The following is a 20,035-nucleotide window of genomic DNA, read 5'->3' on the forward strand; positions in this document are numbered from 1 at the left end:
CATTTGTCAAATTCATTCATTCATTATAAAATTATTGAACACCTACTACTTATTCACCTGTTTCTTCTGTACATTAATTCTACCAACAATTATTGGGCATATTGGTTTGTGTCCCTTAAACCAACATTGCACATTTCTCTACATTCATTCTATATGCATTTACAGAGGGCCTGCTCTTATTCAAACAGTATTTTTCACAGCTTTATTGAGGAATAATTGACATAAACTGCACTTGTTTAAACATATATGTTTTGATATATGTATACAGCTGTGAAACTATCACTCCATAAAAATAATGAACATATCCATGACCCCAAAAGAGTTTCCCCATGCACTTTTATAACCGTCAACCGATGTGCCTCACTGTCCTTTGCCCTCCCAACTGCTGGTTTGCTTTCTGTTGCTAGAAATTAGTTTGCTTTTTCTAGAATTTTATATGAAGGGAATCAGACAATGTGGGAGGGAGTGTCTTTTTCAGGGGGTGGAGTGGGGCAGCATCCAGCTTCTTTCACTCAGCGTAAGCATGTTAAGATTCATCCATGTTGCTGTGTGCACCAAAAGTTCATGTCTTTTTATTGCTGAGTAGTATTCCCTTGTATGGATCTACTAAACATAACATAGTGTTAGTCGTTCAGTTGTGTCTGACTCTTTGTAATACCAGGGACAGTAGCCCACCAGGCTCCCCTGTCCATGGAATTCTCCAAACAAGAATACTGGAGTGGGTTGCCATTCCCTCCTCTAGGGGATCTTCCTTTCAACCCAGGGATCAAAACCAGGTCTCCTGCATTGCAGGCAGATTCTTTACCAACTGAGCCAGTATGACCCAGCAATTCCATTCCCAGGGTTTATCTAAGGAAAATGAAAGCATATGTCCACACAATGACTTGGACAAGAATATTCGTAACCTACATACATAACATACAAACATTCTTGTTTCTAATAGCTAAAAAAGAAAACAATACATATGCCCATCAGTAGGTGAATGGACATTTGTACATATCTATAATACAACCAGTTTATACTGAACAACTGCTGTAAAGTAACAGATGTTTATGGAGGACTACTTGTTGTAAGGCACAAGCCTGTGCTTGAGGAGCTTCAGCTTTAGTGAAAACGGGTAGTGGGCAATGAAGAGGGAGATATGAAGTAGATTATGGAAGGCCTGATAGCCCATGATCAGGAGTTTGGGCTTTTTCTCAAAGGCAATGAGGAACTGTTCAAAGTCCCCTCTGAACAATGCTTGCTGTCTTTTATACTCCTACATCTAGTCCCTGACAAAGTCTACTGAAATGTCTCTCCCTGGCACCTGTTCTGTCCCGGCTGCTGTGTTTCATTCTATCTCAACTCTCTCTCTCTTCCTTCTCTCTGCTTCAGTCAGCTCCAAACACTGCAGTGCATTTAATAGATGTAATATACAACCAGACACAATTTGGACTCTGCAGTGCTCATAACATCTTCTGGCTCTACCCTTAAGATGGGAAAGATGAAAACAGCAGCTTCCAATTGAAAGAGTGCCAGTTGGAGTAGGAAATTAGGACAAACTCCAGGGTCCAATATGTAAAATAAATCATAAAATGATGTTCATTGACTCCAAGTCTGAGATCCTTTATCCTTGCAAAAAAGAATTCCATGTTTGAACTGTCCTATATATAAAGGAAATGCTCAGCAGCTAGTTTTTTTTTTAATCAGCCATGTTGATGAATAGTTTACATATAATAAATATTTTAAATTACAGTTTGATGAATTTTGACAAATATATTTCATCATGTGTCTACCACCACAATCACTTTTCGAACAAGTTCATCATTCCAAAAAATTTCCTTGTGGCCCTTTACAGTTAATTTCTTTCTCCTACCTCCAGGCCCTGGCAGCCACTGATAATGATTTCTGTCACTACAGCTTTGTCTTTTCTAGAATGTCATATAAACAGAATCATACAATTTGTAGTCCTTTTGGCTTCTTTCCCTTGGCATAATGCTTTTGAGAATCACCAGGTTGTAACATATCTCAGTAGTCTTTTCCTTTTTATGTCATCAAAGGTATAGATGTGTCATAGTGTTTTTATCTATTTACATTTGATACACAATTGGGTTGTTTCCAGTATGGGGCTGCTGTAAATAAAAGTGCCGTACCAATTACATGCAGGTCTTTGTGTGAGCATGTGCTTTTCCTACATAAAGACGTGGGAATAGAACTGCTAGTTTTAGGATAAGTGTATGTCTGACTTCTTAAGAACTGTCAAATTGTTTTCTAAAGTGACTGTATCATTTTGGGCTCCCCTTCTTCTAACTTACAGCCATGAATGAGAATTCCAGGTATTCCAAATCCTCTCTAATACATGGAATTGTCAGTCTTTTTAATATTAGCCATTTCAGTGCATATATAAAGATGTCACATTGAGATTTTAATTTGTGTTTCCCCATAACTAATTATGGGGCTTCCCAGGTGGCGCTAGTGGTAAAAAAAAAAAAAAAATCCACCCACCATTGCAGGAGACGTAAGAGACACCAGTTCAATTCCTGGGTCAGTCAGGAAGATCCCCTGGAGAAAGGCAGGGCAACCCACTCCAGTATTCTTGCCTGGAGAATCCCACGGACAGGGAAGCCTGACAGGCTACAGTCCGTAGGGTTGCAAAGAGTCGGACGCGACTGAAGCGACTTAGCACGCTCGCATCTCTGAGACTGAGTATCTTTTCATGTGCTGATTGCCTCTTCAGATTTGTTTTTGGGTGAAGTGTCCATTCTACAGATTTTTGGCTGACACATATCAGGAGGTTCTCAGAAGTCCTTGGATAGCTGGCATACCAAGGGCAGACTAGGAAGTTTTTTTTAAATCTTCTCTGGGACTGGTCCAAGGTCCAGGGAATTTAAACATTAACCTCCATGCCCTGAATATAACTGGATTTCAGGGGAATTAAGGGACATCAGAGATGACACAAATTGATTACTCTTTAAGCAATGTTTCTTACCATTTTTTGAGGGGTGGGGTCAGAATATGTGAAAGCAACACACAGACACAAAATTTGACATATGATTTTAGAGGTTTCAGAGTTCTTGAAGTCTTACTACGAACTTGTGTTAAAAACTTCCTTAGATGAGAGCCTATGTTATGGGGCCGTGAAGCAGAATTTTCAGAATGGACAAGACTCAGGCATTCATTCTCTGCTTCTTGCAAAGGCATTCTCTCTCAGCAAAAGCTCAAGCTTGGAAGACAGGAGCTGGGGGCAGGAACATCTGGGTCAGTCTTTCAGGAAAGGCAGACACACTGCCCATTCCCAAGGGCTGTCAAGAGGTGCTTGGTGATCTGCTCAGGCGGCTTTCAGGGGTAGGCAGCGGCCTGACAGGCTCATCCAGATATTTCTCAAGAGAGCCTCTCACGGAAAGCGTATGCCCAGGTGAGAGGCCCAAGGATGAGGAAGGAAGATGGATTTGTTGCCAGTTTATCCTGGGCTGAGACAGGTGGAAATATCTCAAGTGAGAAACCTTCATCTAAAACCCTTCAAGCAGTTTTCTCTCTATTTGGGGGCCTGTTGATTTGGAAAGAGGCACCACATTGAACACAAAGTACCGAAACACCTGTAAAAACAGAGAGAACTAAAGCTGTCGGTTGAGTTGAATCCCTTCCTTTTCTCAGTTCGGCAAGCACCCTTTAGAATCAAGGGGAGATAGCCACAGTGTTCCAAGACTACACCAATAGCTCACCTTGTTTTTATCTCACCTGATGGATGCTTTGGAGTTTGCAATACAGCCCAAAATTGAGAGCAGTGACTTCAGATACCCCTGGTTGCCCTCATCTGACTTCTCATCTGAACTTACCTGTTTCTTCTCTATACTGTCTCCAAAAAGAAGATCAAAAGCAAAACTCTCATTTCTCTCACTTTGTTGTTGAGTTGCCCAGTTGTGTCGGACTCTTTGTGACCCCATGGACTGCAGCACGCCAGGCCTCTCTTCCTTCATCATCTCCAGAGTTTGCCCAAGTTCATGTTCATTGCATCAGAGATACCATCCAGCCATCTCATCCTCTGATGCCCTCTTCTCCTTCTGCCCTCAATCTTTCCGAGTATCAGGGACTTTTCCAATGACTCATCTGTTTACATCAGATGACCAAAATACTGGAGCTTCAGCTTCAGCATCAGTCCTTCCAGTGAATATTCAGGGTTGATCTCCCTTAAGATTGACTGGTTTGATCTCCTTGCTGTCCAGGGGACTTTCAGGAGTCTTTTCCAGCACCACAGTTTGAAAATATCAATTCTTTGGTGTTCTGCCTTCTTTACGGTACAGCTCTCACAACCGTACATGACCGCTGGGAAGACCACAGCCTTGACTAGACGGACCTTTTTCAGGAGAGTAATGTCTCTGCTTTTCAGCACACTGTCTAGGTTTGTCATCACTTTCCTGCCAGGAAGCAATTGTCTTTTGATTTTATGGCTAAAGTTACTGTCTGCAGTGATTTTGGAGCCCAAGAAGAGGAAATCTGTCACTGCTTCCACCTTTTCCCCTTCTATTTGCCATGCAGTAAACTCTAGCAGTTGGTGATGGACAGGGGAGGCCTGGTGTGCTGTGGTTCATGGGGTTGCAAAGAGTCGGACACAACTTAGCGACTGAACTGAAACTAACTCATGGGGCTGGATGCTGTGATCTTAGTTGTTTTTTTTTTTTTTTAATATTTAGTCTTAAGCCACCTCTTTAACTCTTCTCCTTCCCCCTCATCAAGAGGCTCTTTATTTCCTCTTTGTTTTCTGCCATTAGAGTGGCATCCACATATCCGAGGTTGTTGATGTTTCTCCTGCTTATCTTGCTTATAACTTATCCAGCCTGGCCTTTCTCATGATATGCTCTGTGTATAGGTTAAACAAACAGGGTGATAACAGAGAGCCCAGTCATACTCCTTTCTTGGTCTTGAACCAACCAGTTGTTCCGTACAGGGCTCTAACTGTTGCTTCTTGACCCTCATACAGGTTTCTCAGGAGATAGGTAAGATGGTCTGGTATTCCCATCTCTCTAAGAGCTTTCCACAGTTTGTCATGATCCCCACAGTCAAAGGCTTTAGTGTAGTTGATGAAACAGAGATAGATGTTTTTCTGAAATTCCCTTGCTTTCTCTATAATCTGGCGAATGTTGGCAATTTGATCTCTAGTTCCTCTTCTTTTTCTAAACCCAGCTTGGACATCTGGAAGTTCTTGGTTCACATAATGCTGAAGCCTATGTATCTATCACTTTATGTACCACGAAATGAGTCCCAGGGACTTGACTGTGACATTAATCAGTGTCTTATGTAATTACTCTCCCAGGAAATCTTCCTTGAGGCCCTGACCTGAAAATGATGCCTCCTGTGGCTGAGCTCTTGGAGCCCCTTATTTATCCCTCAAGCTTGCTCACTGTGGAGGAGGATGTAGGAAGTGATTCCATGTCTCATCTCCCTTGTAAACAACTTGAAAAGACTTTAGATTTTATTCATCTTTCTCCCCTGAGTTATTTAACTGCAAATAATCTTTAGTAATAACAATTTTAATTCCTTCTTGAAACTAGACAACAACATGTTCAAAGGTATGTATATGGATGAAACTCAGCCTCCTGGGTACTTTTTGCTTTCATAAAAGGTCAGGAAAAATAGATCCATGACAAAAGGAATCTTTAGACAGATCTATTTTTGGTTAATCATTAACATTATGATCATTCCCTCTCCCATCAGCTATTGCTTCATGAACAAATGCAGAGAAATTTCTAGACAACTGCATTCATTTTAACTGAGTAAGGAGAAACAAAATAAAACAAAACAAAACAAAATAAAAGGGACAGATTCCAGGAACCCTGCTAAAATCCCAGCTCTGGTAAAGCTAAGGATGTGCTGATCAAGCAAAACTCCCTAATCTGCCCACAAAGGCCTCCAAGGTGAGTCAGCTGAAAGAGGCTAATCCCTAGAAGAGACTGATAACTAAGGCCACATAGGCACCGAATACTGGAAAACAGGGGATAATGAAAGCTTTAAGCCATATTGTAGAGAGAAAGGTCACAGGCTGACAGGGGAGAGTCACGGCTCTCTAAGAGATTGCCTCTATCCCTTCTCAAGCTGTGGGTCATTCACACGGCTTGGCCTTGGACAAGGCCCATATGTAAGGATGATTCCAAGGAGGAAACCTGTATGAGGGTCAGAAGCAACAGTTAGAACCCTGTATGAGTTAGCAGCTGGTTAAGGGCCCAGTTTTGGGGTAGGGCATGAAGGCAGGGTAACAAATACTGTAAGCAAGGCAGTTAACTACAACATTACTAACTCTGTAACAGTCCGTAAACCAGTTGGTACAAAGATTACACTGTCTTAGGTGCAGGGAGGAGGAAGAGAGGAAGCAGGGAGAAGAAACCACATAGGGGGTGCTCAAGTGCAAGTTAGCTGACCCCGAAATCAAAGAAGCAGGCAGTACTCACAAAGTGCGGCTTCAGACGAAGTCTACTATTCGATGAGGACCTTTGTCCTGTGCTATCTGACTTTGGGTAAATCATCTGGGGCTTGATCTTTTGTTAAATCAGGAGCCCTTTGGTCTTGTTCTAGCCTCAGATTCCCTTAAGTGGCCAAGTTAACCCAACAAATAGCAAAAGAGCTTCTTTGGGGGATGTTTGGTCAATCCCAGTTCATCAGTGGTTCTCCATGGGAGCAACTTCTCCCTTCAGGGGCACTTTGGATTTTCACAAAGTTACTGTTGGTTGTCACAATGATCAGGGGCATTTAGTGGGCCAGCTGGATGCTCATTGTCCTGCCGTGTACAAGAGTCCCCCACATCAGAAAAGTTTTCTCTAGCCTTGTCCTTGTCCTAGTCAACATGTGAATGTCTTGCCAGTCACTCCTGTAGGTGAGAAACGCTCTGCTTTACGTATAAACACAAGTAGCTTTTTTTTTTTTTTTACAGTTTCATTATACAGCTGATTTTCTAGGTTATTTTATCTGTGGATTTCATCTCAGGGCAGGAGAAGAGCAGAATTATAAAATGTTTGTCTTAAAAGAGTCGTGTAGGGCTGGGTGCTGCTTTTAGAAACCCCCCAGCAGCCAATCCCACCCAAAGAGAAGCTGAACAAGACATTCTTATTTACTCCACAGACACAGGGATAGACGCATGTATTGCTTAGAATTCTGCATCGCCCCTCTACCAAATCACCTGACATTCCCTACCACTCATCGTCAGTTGAGGAAGTTAAAACCACTCTTAGAGGGGTTCTTCCTGGAGTTCACTTTGCACTAAGTTGTATCTCCCCACCCTAAGTAGAGGAGGTGGTCTTCTGCCCAACTGTCTTCTCATCCCCTCACACTTAGCCTTTTTCATTTAAAATTGGGCTCCTCACTCTCAGCAGCAACTTCCTTAAAACAGGATGTTTTACATTTGCAATTAGAAGTTTATGGTCCTGGGGACCAGCTATTGGCTAAGAAAGTGAAGTCGCTCAGTCTTGTCTAACTCTTTGCAGCCCCGTGGACTGTAGCCTGCCAGGCTCCTCTGTCCATGGGATTCTCCAGTCAAGAATACTGGAGTGGGTTACCATTTCCTTCTCCAGGGGATCTTCCCCACCCAGGGATCGAACCCAGGTCTCCCGCATTGGAGGCAGACGCTTTAACCTCTGAGCCACCAGTGAAGCCCATTGACTAAGAAAGGAGCTAGCAAACTGCTGGCTAGAGTAAACCCCCAAAGGAGATTTCCTCTAGGAAAGTGATAATTAATCTGAGAGCAGTGCAATATGTTAGCACTAACATGGCATTTCCCTCCCTTTGTGCAGTACATGTTGCTGAAGATGTGTTTGAAGGTTGATCTATAAGCCACTTGTAAACATCACTGTAATTATGGGAGTTCTATTTACAAAGCATATTATATATCCCTAGTCATAGTCACCACAGTGTTGCATCACTTGGCATGTATAGGCTTGTAATAAATATTCATTCAACAAATGTCAAGTCTATCCTCCTCCTACAAGGCCATGCCACCTCTTTGTATACCTGGTGAATTAAATACGGGATTTAAGAAGGAAATGAAAGAAAATGTATAAAAAGCATAAAGACGGAGTAAAAAGCTTTTCCTCTATCAAAACCTCTAAGAGGAGCCATAGATCTGTATAATACAGGTTAGCAAATAGCTTGCACCAAATCTAGAAACCAATTTCTGGGCTGGAAATTGTTCAGAAAGAGCCTTGAGTTTCACTTTGTTACTCTTTATCCATAGAGTATCTCTTTTCAGAGAGAATTCAGAACGTTTCCAACCCACTCTTTCGATTTTCTTCCCTGCACATTTTCCTTCCTAGGGAAGTTAGATAGGCTCTCTGTTCACCTCCAGGCCTGGTGGGTCTTAGGTGGTACAATGGAGAACAGGCTGGAGAACTGAGACCTACTTTTTTTCCAGCCTCCTGTTGACATCAACATGTCAATCAACTGGGAGCCCTTCTTGGTGAGTTCCAACATGTCACACCTCTGTATGGACGACCTCGGTGTCAGTGGGGAACTTCCCCTGTGTGTGAGTCCTGTCCTTGTTGGGCAGGCAGTGCTGAAGGTTAAAATGCTGTATTGATCTCACAGACCCCTCTCTAGTATGTCTACCCATGGGCCCTAATTCCACCTACTGGCTAAAGAGTAGAATCCTCCGTAAGGAGCGGGGCTTGTCTGATAATCTGGAGAATGCTGTCACAACTTTCCTATGTCTTATCTTGGCTACATGTCACATTTTCCTCTTCTAAGCAAGCTTTAATTAATCAAATGATGTCTTTCTTGAAAATAGCACCCAGACAAAATTCTAAATTCCAGTTGGTTATTTTCTTGCAAATAAACAAGACCCATGAAAAAGATATTTGTAACTCAGTCAGACAGTCGCTGGATGTTTTAAATAGCAGAATTAGCAACTACTTGGTCAAGATCTTTGCTTGGAGTTATTTGGACACATAATGCTAAAGCTGAGAAAAGCATGGTTCTGGATGAGTTCAAGTCATCCTCACTCAGTCCTGATCTTATAATGTGTCTGTGAAGGTCAAGTGGTCTTTTTATTGTTCAAGGTGAAAAATAAAGCAAGTGGTAATGACAGTAACTCAAACGATGGCTCGCTAAGATCAAAATCAAGTTAGGCCAACAATAAGTGAAAATGCAGACAGTTTACTTGTTTTGTCAGGTTTTTTGTTTGTTTGTTTAAACAAACCTTTACCCCTGTAGTTCAATTTTCTGGCTCAACCTCAGCTCTGTGAGGCTCATCCTATCTACACACATCTAGTCAATCTCTGGCGCATTTTCCATGTTGTTTTTCAGGAGCATATTATCATCGAAAGTTACCTGTTTGTTTATGGATTCTCCCATTCCTCATCCCCCACCCCCAATACAAATCAGGAGAGGGTAGAAACCGTGTCTATTTCTTATACAACACTGAACCCCGGGACACAGAACACATCATAAATAATAAGTGCTTGTTGAATGAAGTAATAACTTTAGTTGTAAACTTATTTCACTTTTTAGGGTTGTATAAGGACACAAGGACATGCTGTCTGTACACATTTAAGTAGCAGGATAAATGTAATATGGCAGCTTGAAGCCATGCATGCATGCATGCATGCTAAGTCACTTCAGTCGTGTCCGACTCTGTGCGACCCCATGGACAGCGGCCCATCAGGATCCCCTGTCCACGGGATTCTCCAGGCAAGAACACCGGAGTGGGTTGCCATTTCCTTCTCCCGCTTGAAGCCATATGGGGAAATAAAGATCGCCAGTAACGGTAATTACATAGGTTAATATAAAAGGCAGTACTTTTGTACTTTTGGTTTGTAAATCTTTTTTCTTACATAATTTAAAATACAAACACAAGAAATAATTATAAATCTGTTACTGGGCACATAATATAAAAGGTAAGATCTGTGACAACAGCATAAAGGAGAGGTGGAGCGAAGGAGCTGTATAAGGAGCAGAGTTTCGTGTACTATCGAAGCTAAGTGAGTCCCAATTCAAACTAGATTGCTATAAATTTAGAATGCCTAGCGCTTGGAGCATCTCCAGGCTCTCCTGGCAATACCAACTTGCACACGATCACCATGCCACACAGGCTCACCTCTGAGGCAGTCTGCAGACAGAGGTAGACGTGGTGACTCAAGAACTTTCACAACCCAGCCCTGCATACCTCTTCCTGCAGCCCACCCGCTAACCTCCTCGCCCAAAGGCCATGCAGTCCCTTCTGAGGACATTTGCTTATGCTTTTCCTTCTGCCTGGCGGGACTATCCTTATTCCTGTTGACTTCTTACTCACCGTGCCATGCCCAGCTCAAATATCAACTCCTCTGGCAAGCTTCCATGCTCTGCCCTGGGCGTGGATAATCACTTCCTCCTCTAGGTTACTACCGCCTTTGACATAGTAACTGTTGGCTCAGGACAGGGAATGATGGCAACTTATTCAAGTGTGTATTTTTCTCTTCCATGATGAAGGGTCCTCAGGGTGGTGGTTAGAGATGCTTCTGCCACAGCTTTACTCCACCTACTCAGAGCTAGGATGCTGCAGCTGCCCAAGAAATGTGTGTTGAATTGAGTGGGTCAAGAAATAGCACTAACCACACAGTATATGCTATTAGCCAGCCAGAGTACCTTGCTGTGGCCACCTGAGGCTTAAAAAGAAAAAAGAGGGTTAAGAAGTAAGATAGTTTTGAGGAGAACCACAACTCGTGAACTTCCAGATGTTCAAGCTGGATTTAGAAAAGGCAGAGGAACCAGAGATCAAATTGCCAACATCCATTGGTTCATTGAAAAAGCATGAGAGTTCCAGAAAGACATCTATTTCTGCTTTATTGACTATGCCAAAGCCTTTGACTGTGTGAATCACAACAAACTGTGGAAAATTCTGAAAGAGATGGGAATACCAACCCACCTGACCCGCCTCTTGAGAAATCTGTATGCATGTCAGGAAGCAACAGTTAGAACTGGACATGGAACAACAGACTGGTTCCAAACAGGAAAAGGAGTATGTCAAGGCTGTATATTGCCACCCTGCTTATTTAAGTTATATGCAGAGTACATCATGAGAAATGCTGGGCTGGATGAAGCACAAGCTGGAATCAAGATTGCTGGGAGAAATATCAATAACCTCAGATATGCAGATGACACCATCCTTATGGCAGAAAGTGAAGAAGAACGAAAGAGCCTCTTGATGAAAGTAAAAGAGGACAGTGAAAAAGTTGGCTTAAAGCTCAACATTCAGAAATCTAAGATCATGGCATCCGGTCCCATCACTTCATGGCAAATAGATGAGGGAACAGTGGAAACAGTGACTGACTTTATTTTGGGGGGCTCCAAAATCACTGCAGATGTTGACTGAAGCCTTGAAATTAAAAGAAGTTTGCTCCTTGGAAGAAAAGTTATGACAACCTAGATAGCATATTAAAAAGCAGGGACATTACTTTGCCAACAAAGGTTCATCTAGTCAAAGCTATAGTTTTTCCAGTAGTCACGTATGCATGTGAGAGTTGGACTATAAAGAAAGCTGAGCGCTGAAGAATTGATGCTTTTGAACTGTGGTGTTGGAGAAGACTCTTGAGAGTCCCTTGGACTGCAAGGAGATCCAACCAGTCCATCCTAAAGGAGATCAGTCCTGGGTGTTCATTGGAAGGACTGGTGCTAAAGCTGAAACTCTAATACTTTGGCCACCTGAAGCAAAGAACTGACTCCTTGGAAAAGACTCTGATGCTGGGAAAGATTGAAGGCGGGAGGAGAAGAGGATGGCAGAGGATGAGATGGTTGGATGGCATCACCGACTCAATGGATATGAGTTTGAGTAAACTCTGGGAGTTGGTGATGGGCAGGGAGGCCTGGTGTGCTGCAGTCCATGGGGTTGCAAATAATTGGACATGACTGAGTGACTGAACTGAACTGAACTGAACAACTCTGATGAAAGAAACCAAAGAAGAGCTAAATAAGTGAAGAGAGACTTTATGTTCACAAATAGGGAGACTCAAAGTAGTCAAGATGTCAGTTCTTCCCGAATTCATCTATAGATAAAATGTAATCTCAATAAAAGTCACAGCAAGTAATTTTTTGACTATTGACAAACTGGTTTTGAAGTTTACATGGAAAGATAAAAACCAAATCGAACCAAACAAGAACAACAAAAAAACAAGCCAGAACTAACCCAACGTTGAATGAGAAGAACAAAGTTGAAGAACTGATACTACCAGATTTTCAGACTTACCATAAAGTAGAGCTAAAATAATCAAGCAGTATGGTATTGATGAAAGAATAGACAAAGAAATCAACGGAATAGAAGAGACACCAGAAGTGACCTATACAAATACAGTCAACTGATCTTTAACAAAGAAGCAAAGGCAGCTCAGTGGAGAAGGACAGTCTTCTCAACAAAGGATTTTGGAATAACTGAACATCCACATGTGAAAAACACTTTGACACAGACCTTTCACAAAAACTAACCCAGAATGGTTCACAGACTGAGATGTAAAACGGAAAACTATAAACGCCTAGAAGATAACATGGGAGAAAATCTAGGTGACCTTTAGGTTTGTCAATAACTTTTTAGATAAAACACCGACATCTTGATCCACGAGAGAAAAAGTTGCTAAGTTGGAGCTTCATTGGTATTAAAAACTTCTGCTTTGCAAAAAGCACTGTTAAGAAAATGAAAAGATAAATCACAGATTGGAAGAAAATATTTGTAAAACATCTATTTAATAAAGGACTATTGTGCAAAATATACAAAGGACTCTTCAAACTCAACAATAAGAAAACAAACAATTATCCAATTTTAAAATGGTTGAAAGATCTGAATAGACACCTCAGGAAGAAGGTATAAAGATGGCAAACAAGGATATCCAAAACATACGAACCCCTAAAACTCAACAAACAAGGTCTCACAAACCAAACAAACTCTTACAAACTCAAGAAACAAAACGCAAACAATTTTAAAACAGGCAATAGATCTGAAGATGATATCTCATCAAAGAAGATAAGCAGATAGCAATAACCATATGAAAAGATGTGTAACATCATATGTCCTTAAGAAATTTCAAATTAAAACAGCAATGAAGTATCACCAAACAGCTCTCAGAAGGGCTAAATGACAACATCCAGTGTTAGTGATGGTATGAAGCAACATTCCTGGTGGGAAGGCAACAATGGCATAGTCACTTTGGGAGACAGCTTGGCAATTTCTTGCAAAGCTTAACGTAGTCCCACCATATGATCCAACAATCATGATCCTAGGCATTTATCCAACAAGAGTTGAAAACTTATGTCTACTCAAAAACTTTCACACAAATACTTAACAGCTTTATTTATAATTGCCCTAAACTGGAGGCTACCGAGGTGTCCTTTAATAGGCTGATGTATAAGCAAACAGTGATATGTGCATACAATGGAACATTACTTAGCAATAAAAAGCCACCAAAAGACTTAGAGGAACTTTAAATACATACTGCTAAGTAAAAGTAGCCAGTCTGAAAAGACCACATAATGTGCAATTCCAACAATTTGACACTCTGGAAAGAGCGAAACTACACAGAGTGTGAAAAGATCCCAGTTGTCAGTGGTTTGGGGGAGGGAGAGAGGAAGGAATAGGTCGAGCACAGGGGATTTTTGAGGAGGGAAAACTATTCTGGGTGATACTGTAATGATGGATACGTGACACTATGAAGTTGTCAAAATGCATAGACCCCTAAAACTGTGGACTTTAGCTGTTAATAATGTGCCAATGTTGGCCCATAAATTTTAGTAAATGAACTGTATTACTGCAAGATTAAAAATAGAGTAAATTGAGAAGAGGGGTTAACGAGAAGGAATATATGGGAACTCTGTGCTATTTGCTCAATTTTTCTATAAACTTGAAACTGCTCTAAAATATGAAGCTTATTCAGTATTTAAAAAGGAAATTAATGTGGAATCTAAGGAATGACACAAAGAAACCTATCTATGAAACAGAAATAGAATCAGAGACTTAGAGAATAGATTGGTGTTTGCCAAAGGGGAGGGAGTGGGAGAGGGTTGGATTGGGAGTTTGGGATTAGAATATGCAAACTGATATATATAGAAGAGATAAACAACAAAGTCCTACAGTATAGCACAGGTAACTACATTCAACATCCTGTGATAAACCATAACGGAAAAGAATTTGAAAAAGAACGTAGGTTTCCTCGGTGGCTCCGCGGTAAAGAATCTGCTGGCCAATGCAGGAGACACAGGTTCAATCCCTGGTCCAGGAAGGTCCCACTTGCAACTAAGCCTGTGACCACAGCTGCTAAGCCTGCGCGCTATGGCTAATGAGCCTTCGCGCGGCGACTACTAAAGCCCACACGCCCTAGAGCCCGCGCTCCGCAACAAGAGAAGCCACCGCAATAAAGAGCCTGTGCACCCAACAAGAAAGCAGCTCCCGCTCTCCCCAAATAGAGGAAAGCCCATGAAGCAAAGAAGACCCAGCACGGCCCCAAATAAATCAGTAAATTAAATAAAGAAAAAGAACATGTCGCTGAGTCACTTTGCTATACAGCAGTAATTAACACAATATTGCAATTCAACTATACTTCAATAAAATAAATTTTAAAAAGTACATGACATAATATTATACAAAACATATAACACAGAAAACCAATTCTAGTTTGCCCACTTTTATTCTTAATTCACTGAAATTATTTTTGTCAGGATCACTTTTTAAATCTAAATTACTTGATTTGCGGTCCACATTGCAATTTATTGACTATGGATTCTGCTATTGTAAATTTTAGGGATCATTATTTTTACTAAGTCACTTTACTGGGGACAAATTATGCATGTAAACATATTTTCAAATATAGTTTTCCTTCTGTTAATTTTAGTTAATGATACATTTTACCGTGAGCAGTTTTAACTACTATCAGTTTTATTTTTTGTGGATTATCTTTCCTACCACATTTATCATGAGGGTCAAAAATGCTGTGGAAAATGCATTTTATTCTTTGATTTACAGAGAAATAATTCTGAATAGATTTTTAATAAACATGCTGCTTGCTTTTAAATCCCCACAATCCTTACCCCACCCCACTTATGAAATAGAAAAGAATTTTCTCAGATCTACTTACAAGTGACAAGCAGACAAGCCAATAGTGTGGTTTTGATAATCTTTCTGGGAACTAAAAGCAAGAGTCCCACTCATATATCCTGGTTTGGAACCAACCAAGACTTTTTGTTCTGTCTGTGAATGAAAAACACCAAGACAAGTCAGGCTGTGGTAGGTGAACAAATGCCCCGTGCCTCCGAAAATAAGCCGTCTCCTACTCTTCATCTTGGAGTTCCGTGAAGGGAGAGAGCGCTGGTTGTTTCCATAGTTTTCATTCTCCCCTTGCTTGAAAACAGAAACAGTTTGACTATAGGCAGCAATTCACCAAACTAAAAGGCCAGAGTTCCCATTCTCTCTTGCAGCTAAGAGTGACCAGACAAAGTTTAGGCCCATGACGTGTGAGCATAGGTGTGGTGTGGGACTCTGGGGATGTCGGGCGGTCAGATGGAGCTGCCAGCCTGAGCCGGTCCCCTTTGCCCTCATGCCTGCCTCCGTCCTGCATCTGAAAGGCAGCAATGGGGGCGGGTTCAGGCTGGAGCCCCAGCAGCCACTTTGGACCATTTTGATGATAGAAAGTAGGATCTTGGTTCCCCAGTCAGGGACTGAACCCAGGCTACAGCAGTGAAATCCTGGGATCCTAACCACTAGGCCACCAGGGAACTCCCAACAAGTTTTAATACACAACCAAAAATCTTAGGAAGCCACCTCCCTGGTGGTGAGATGGTAAAGGATCTACCTGCAATGCAGGGGACCTGGGTTTGATCCCTGGGTGGTAAAGATCCCCTGGAGAAGGGAATGGCTACCCACTCAGGTGTTCCTGCCTGGAGAATCCCATGGCCAGAGAAGCCTTGGGGGCTACAGTCCACGGGGTCGAAAGAGTCAAACGTGACTGAGCAACTAAACACACACACACACACACACACACAAATCTCAGGCAAGTCTATGCTTAACCAGCAAAAAAATGTTTACATTCACACGCTGAGGTACTGGAGCAGGGCGGATCACCTATCACCTTCCATGAAGAGCAGCCCAGGATGAGTACGGGCTGCCCGCCTCTAGGGTTCTCTTATATGAGAAGATATAAATCTCTCTCCTGCTTATGCCATTATTGTGGGTTTGCTGCTGTGTGTACCCAAATCTAATCCCGGCCAAAGTAGGAGCTTTGCCATTGGGTCACTGTGTGACCGTGGACAAGCCAGGTCTCTCCTCCGGGATATATCCCCTTTTCATAGTGGCACAGGCACCGCAGACCAAGTCCAGGGTCCAGGGACAGGACTGGTCTTTCTTGGACCCTTGGGGCTCTCAGCTTGGAAAGAGGGTGGGCTTCATCCTGGCCCAGTTGAGGATGTCTCGTGCGTGAAGAGGACACTTGGGGTGGACAGAGAGAGCGGCCAGTGAGGCTCCCAAGGTCCCTGGCGCGTCCCTTGGGGCCTGAAGGTCCTGCTTCTTTGCTCATCTGGGACTTGAGAGCATTGCCTTGCAAGTTCACACAAGGAAGTATGCTTGTTTCTTTCCTAGGGCTGCAGTTCTGGGGCTGGACACCAGGGGGCAGGCAGCCTCCCATGTCTGAGGTGCCCACTGAGCTTTTCTGGGGAGCAACTGGGGCAGAAAGAGTTATGCATAGGTCATTCTGGCTGTCCCTCAGCCTCAGAGCTAACTTGATCTCCTGTTACTAGCATTCAACTCCAGACTCAGCTGGTCAAAATCGAGAAAGGGTTTCCCAAATCCCCCCACTTCATCACCAAGCAGTCACTCACCTTCCCCAGGTGCCCTGGAGGTCGGGTGTGATACTGAAGATGACGGAGTGGTCTCTGCCTGCCACGAGCTCACAGTCTGGAGGGAGATGGACATGGGCAGAAGCCTGAAGCCAAGGACATGTGAAAGGAGAGTGCCTTTCAAGGGCTTGAGATGAAGCTCTGAGGAAGGACTTGGGAGTCACTTGGTAGGAGAGTCCGAGAGACCTCCCTGGGGTGAAATTGGTAGGGACCAGATGGGGCTTCCCTGATAGCTCAGTTGGTAAAGAATCCGCCTGCAATGCAGGAGACCCCAGTTCAATTCCTGGGTCGGGAAGATCCGCTGGAGAAGGGGTAGGCTACCCACTCCAGGATTCTGGCCTGGAGAATTCCATGGATTGTACAGTCCACGGGGTCGCAAGGAGTCAGACACGACTGAGCGACTCACCTCACAGGTGATGAGAGGAAGAAGGCAGCACATGGGCAGAGACTGGCAGGCAGAGGCGAGTATGGGCAGAGGGCCAGGAAGGTAGTTGGTGCAGCTGGAGCGAGCCCAGGGAGGAGGGGCAGGTCACGGGGAGGAGGGTGGGACTGGGACCTAGGGCCTGTGGACTGTGTTAGCTGTCGGTTCCTCATTGCTCCAAAATTTAGCACCTTAGAACTACAAATATCGACTATCTAACCCAGTGTGGTCTGGGTGCCTGTTCACGGCTTGGATGGGTTGCTCTGCTGCTGGGTGTCTCACAGGCAGGTGCTGTGGCTTCAGTTGGGCTCAGCTTGGGGAGGATTTGCTCCCGTTCATCCACAGGCTGCAGGGCTGTGTTTGGACTGAGAGTCTGAGTTCCTGTCTGTTGGCCTGAGTGCTCCCGTGGTTCTCTCCTTGTGACAGCTACTCAGGGCAGCTTATAACATGGGTGCCTGCTTCTGCAGATCCAGAGATAGAACAGAGAGAGTGAGAAGTGGGAGGGGAGGCAGTGAGCAGGAGGGAGGGTGGAGAGGGGACACAGGAGAGAGCAGGTAAGAGGGAAGGGACAGATGTTTTTGTCATTACGTTTTGGAAGTGACCTCCCATCATTCTTCCTGCATCTTGTGGGTCACACGTCAGTCACTAACCACTTAGCAGTTGCACTGAAGAGGAAACGTTAAAATTTTACATCACCTCCTGTTCCTTCTGCCTCTGTAACTCAAGCTTGCTCCTTGCAATGTCTGGATAATGTAGGTCACGCAGTCTCAGAAAGTGGAGACTTAGAACACTAGAAACTGGAGCTCATCTCACTCACCCTTGTCCTGCTCTTTGCAATTGCCCAGCCCCTGCAAACCCGCAAACCTGCTTAATCATGCCTGTCCGTGTATAAAAACTCTGTAACCCCTTTGTTCGGGACTCAGAGCTTGGCGTGTTAACTCCTCTGGGCCTGTCGATGTAATAAACCTGAGTTCACCAACTCTCCGAGTGTGGGGCTTGGTTTGTTGATCACTGGTTTCTGCAACAGCACAAGCAATGGAGCTTCTTGGCTGAACATGGAACATGGACTGCACCCCCTGGAGATGCCCAGGGGGTCGTGATCAGCAGGCTCATCCCAGGACTGGGAAAAGTGGCCACATTTTGGAAATGACTGGTGATGAAAAGTGTACCTTCACTCATCCTTAGAAAAGTAAAAATAAGACTGTGAATTAGAGGTCATTTGTCATCTGCTGAGTCAGCCAAAAGAAAAAAAAAAAAGGAAAAAACATTCCCCCAAAGCTGCTGTAACTACAATACTTGGTGTGCATGAGGGAAGCAGGCCCTGAGTCCTCCGTGGTGGGAGGGACCCTGAGTCTTCTCCTGGAGGGTGATTTGTGCCGGGTCCCCAGACGCCTTCGCCTTTGACTCAGGGAGTCAGCTTCCAGAAGCCAGAGGCAAGGGCTAGAGATGTGCACAGAGTCCGTGTGGGTGGGTGGATGCCTTTTATCTAAGAGCCCCACAGTGGACACCCCACCTTATCCGAGAGGGGACCTGGCTCCTCTGGCAGTGGGGCACTGCAGACAAGACCCCTTAGTGGGCCATGAGCTGAGTCAGTGGATTATGTTCGGGTGCAGAAAAAACAAAAAGACTGGAGAGCAGTCTTCCCCGTGAGGATGGGTGCTGCTTCCTGACGGTCTCAGCTGAGGGAGCGTGAGGACACTGACACGCGTGAGGTCCATCCGCATGCTGGGCAGGGCTGGCAGAGGATGAAAACCGAGGCTGTAAGTGGCTGTTTAAAGATAAGGAGACCGCGTACACAGCTGAAATCTGAAAACCAACGTATACAACCAAATGCACATCATGATTCCATTCGGCAAATATAACACACACACATACACACACATGAAAAAGGGTGTAGGGAACAGCTATCTCTGGATGCCAGGGTGTTTATAGTCTTCTTTTTGCTCCTTTGGTCCTTTATTTCCTGTAACGAATGTCTCTTCCCTTTGGAATCGTAAGGAAAACAGTGGACGGCGGCACCCTAGGTGGGGGATGAGAAGTGGAAAGGGCATGGCTTTTGCCTTGAGCCCTGAGCTTTGTGGCCCGGTGCCCAGAGGCTGGCCCAGCCAGGCAGGCCGGGTCTCATGGGTGCAGTGGGCTGGGAGGGCGCAGCCCGTGTCCCCACTGCACAGGTAAGCAAGCTGGACTCAGTGGGCCACACAGCACTGAGGGGCTGGCCCAGGCCTCCCAACGCTGCCCCCGCCAGCTCCCTGGCTCTGCCACTGTGCAGGCTCTGTCTGGGCAGCGGGGGCCCCCGATCCCCACCCTAGGCTTGTGCCCCCTCCCAGGGCTCCTGCCACAGCAGGCGCGCTTCCTCGCGCTTCTCTGCCCACTGGGACCTCAGCAACATCAAAGCAGAGAGGGACTGACCACAGGCTGTCCTGCTCCCACGTCTACACCGTCCTCCATCCTGCTGCCCCGTGGCTGCCCCGAGCGGGTGGTGGTGCAGAGACTCCAAGGCTGGCAGAGGGGAGAGGGAGCACCCCTCGTTTCTCCGGGTCCTTTCTTACTTACAAAGCACCCAGGTGTATTCACTCCAGGCTGAGTTTCCGGGACAGCCAGAGCCAGCCTGGAACCCCGGCTGCAGCACACTGGTGCTGAGTGACTGGAGAGATCTTCTTTTCTCCACGTTTCAGCTTCTTTATTTACAAAACAGGGGTTACACGGTGACTGCCACCCTGTCCGCGGCAGGACTGAATTAGAGCGTGTACCCGCAGAGCATGCCCCAAGCTGGAAGGGGCTGTGCAGGCGTCACTTGCTACTTGGAGGAGA

Source organism: Odocoileus virginianus, chromosome 18, assembly GCF_023699985.2.
Source record: "Odocoileus virginianus isolate 20LAN1187 ecotype Illinois chromosome 18, Ovbor_1.2, whole genome shotgun sequence".
NCBI lineage: Eukaryota > Metazoa > Chordata > Mammalia > Artiodactyla > Cervidae > Odocoileus > Odocoileus virginianus.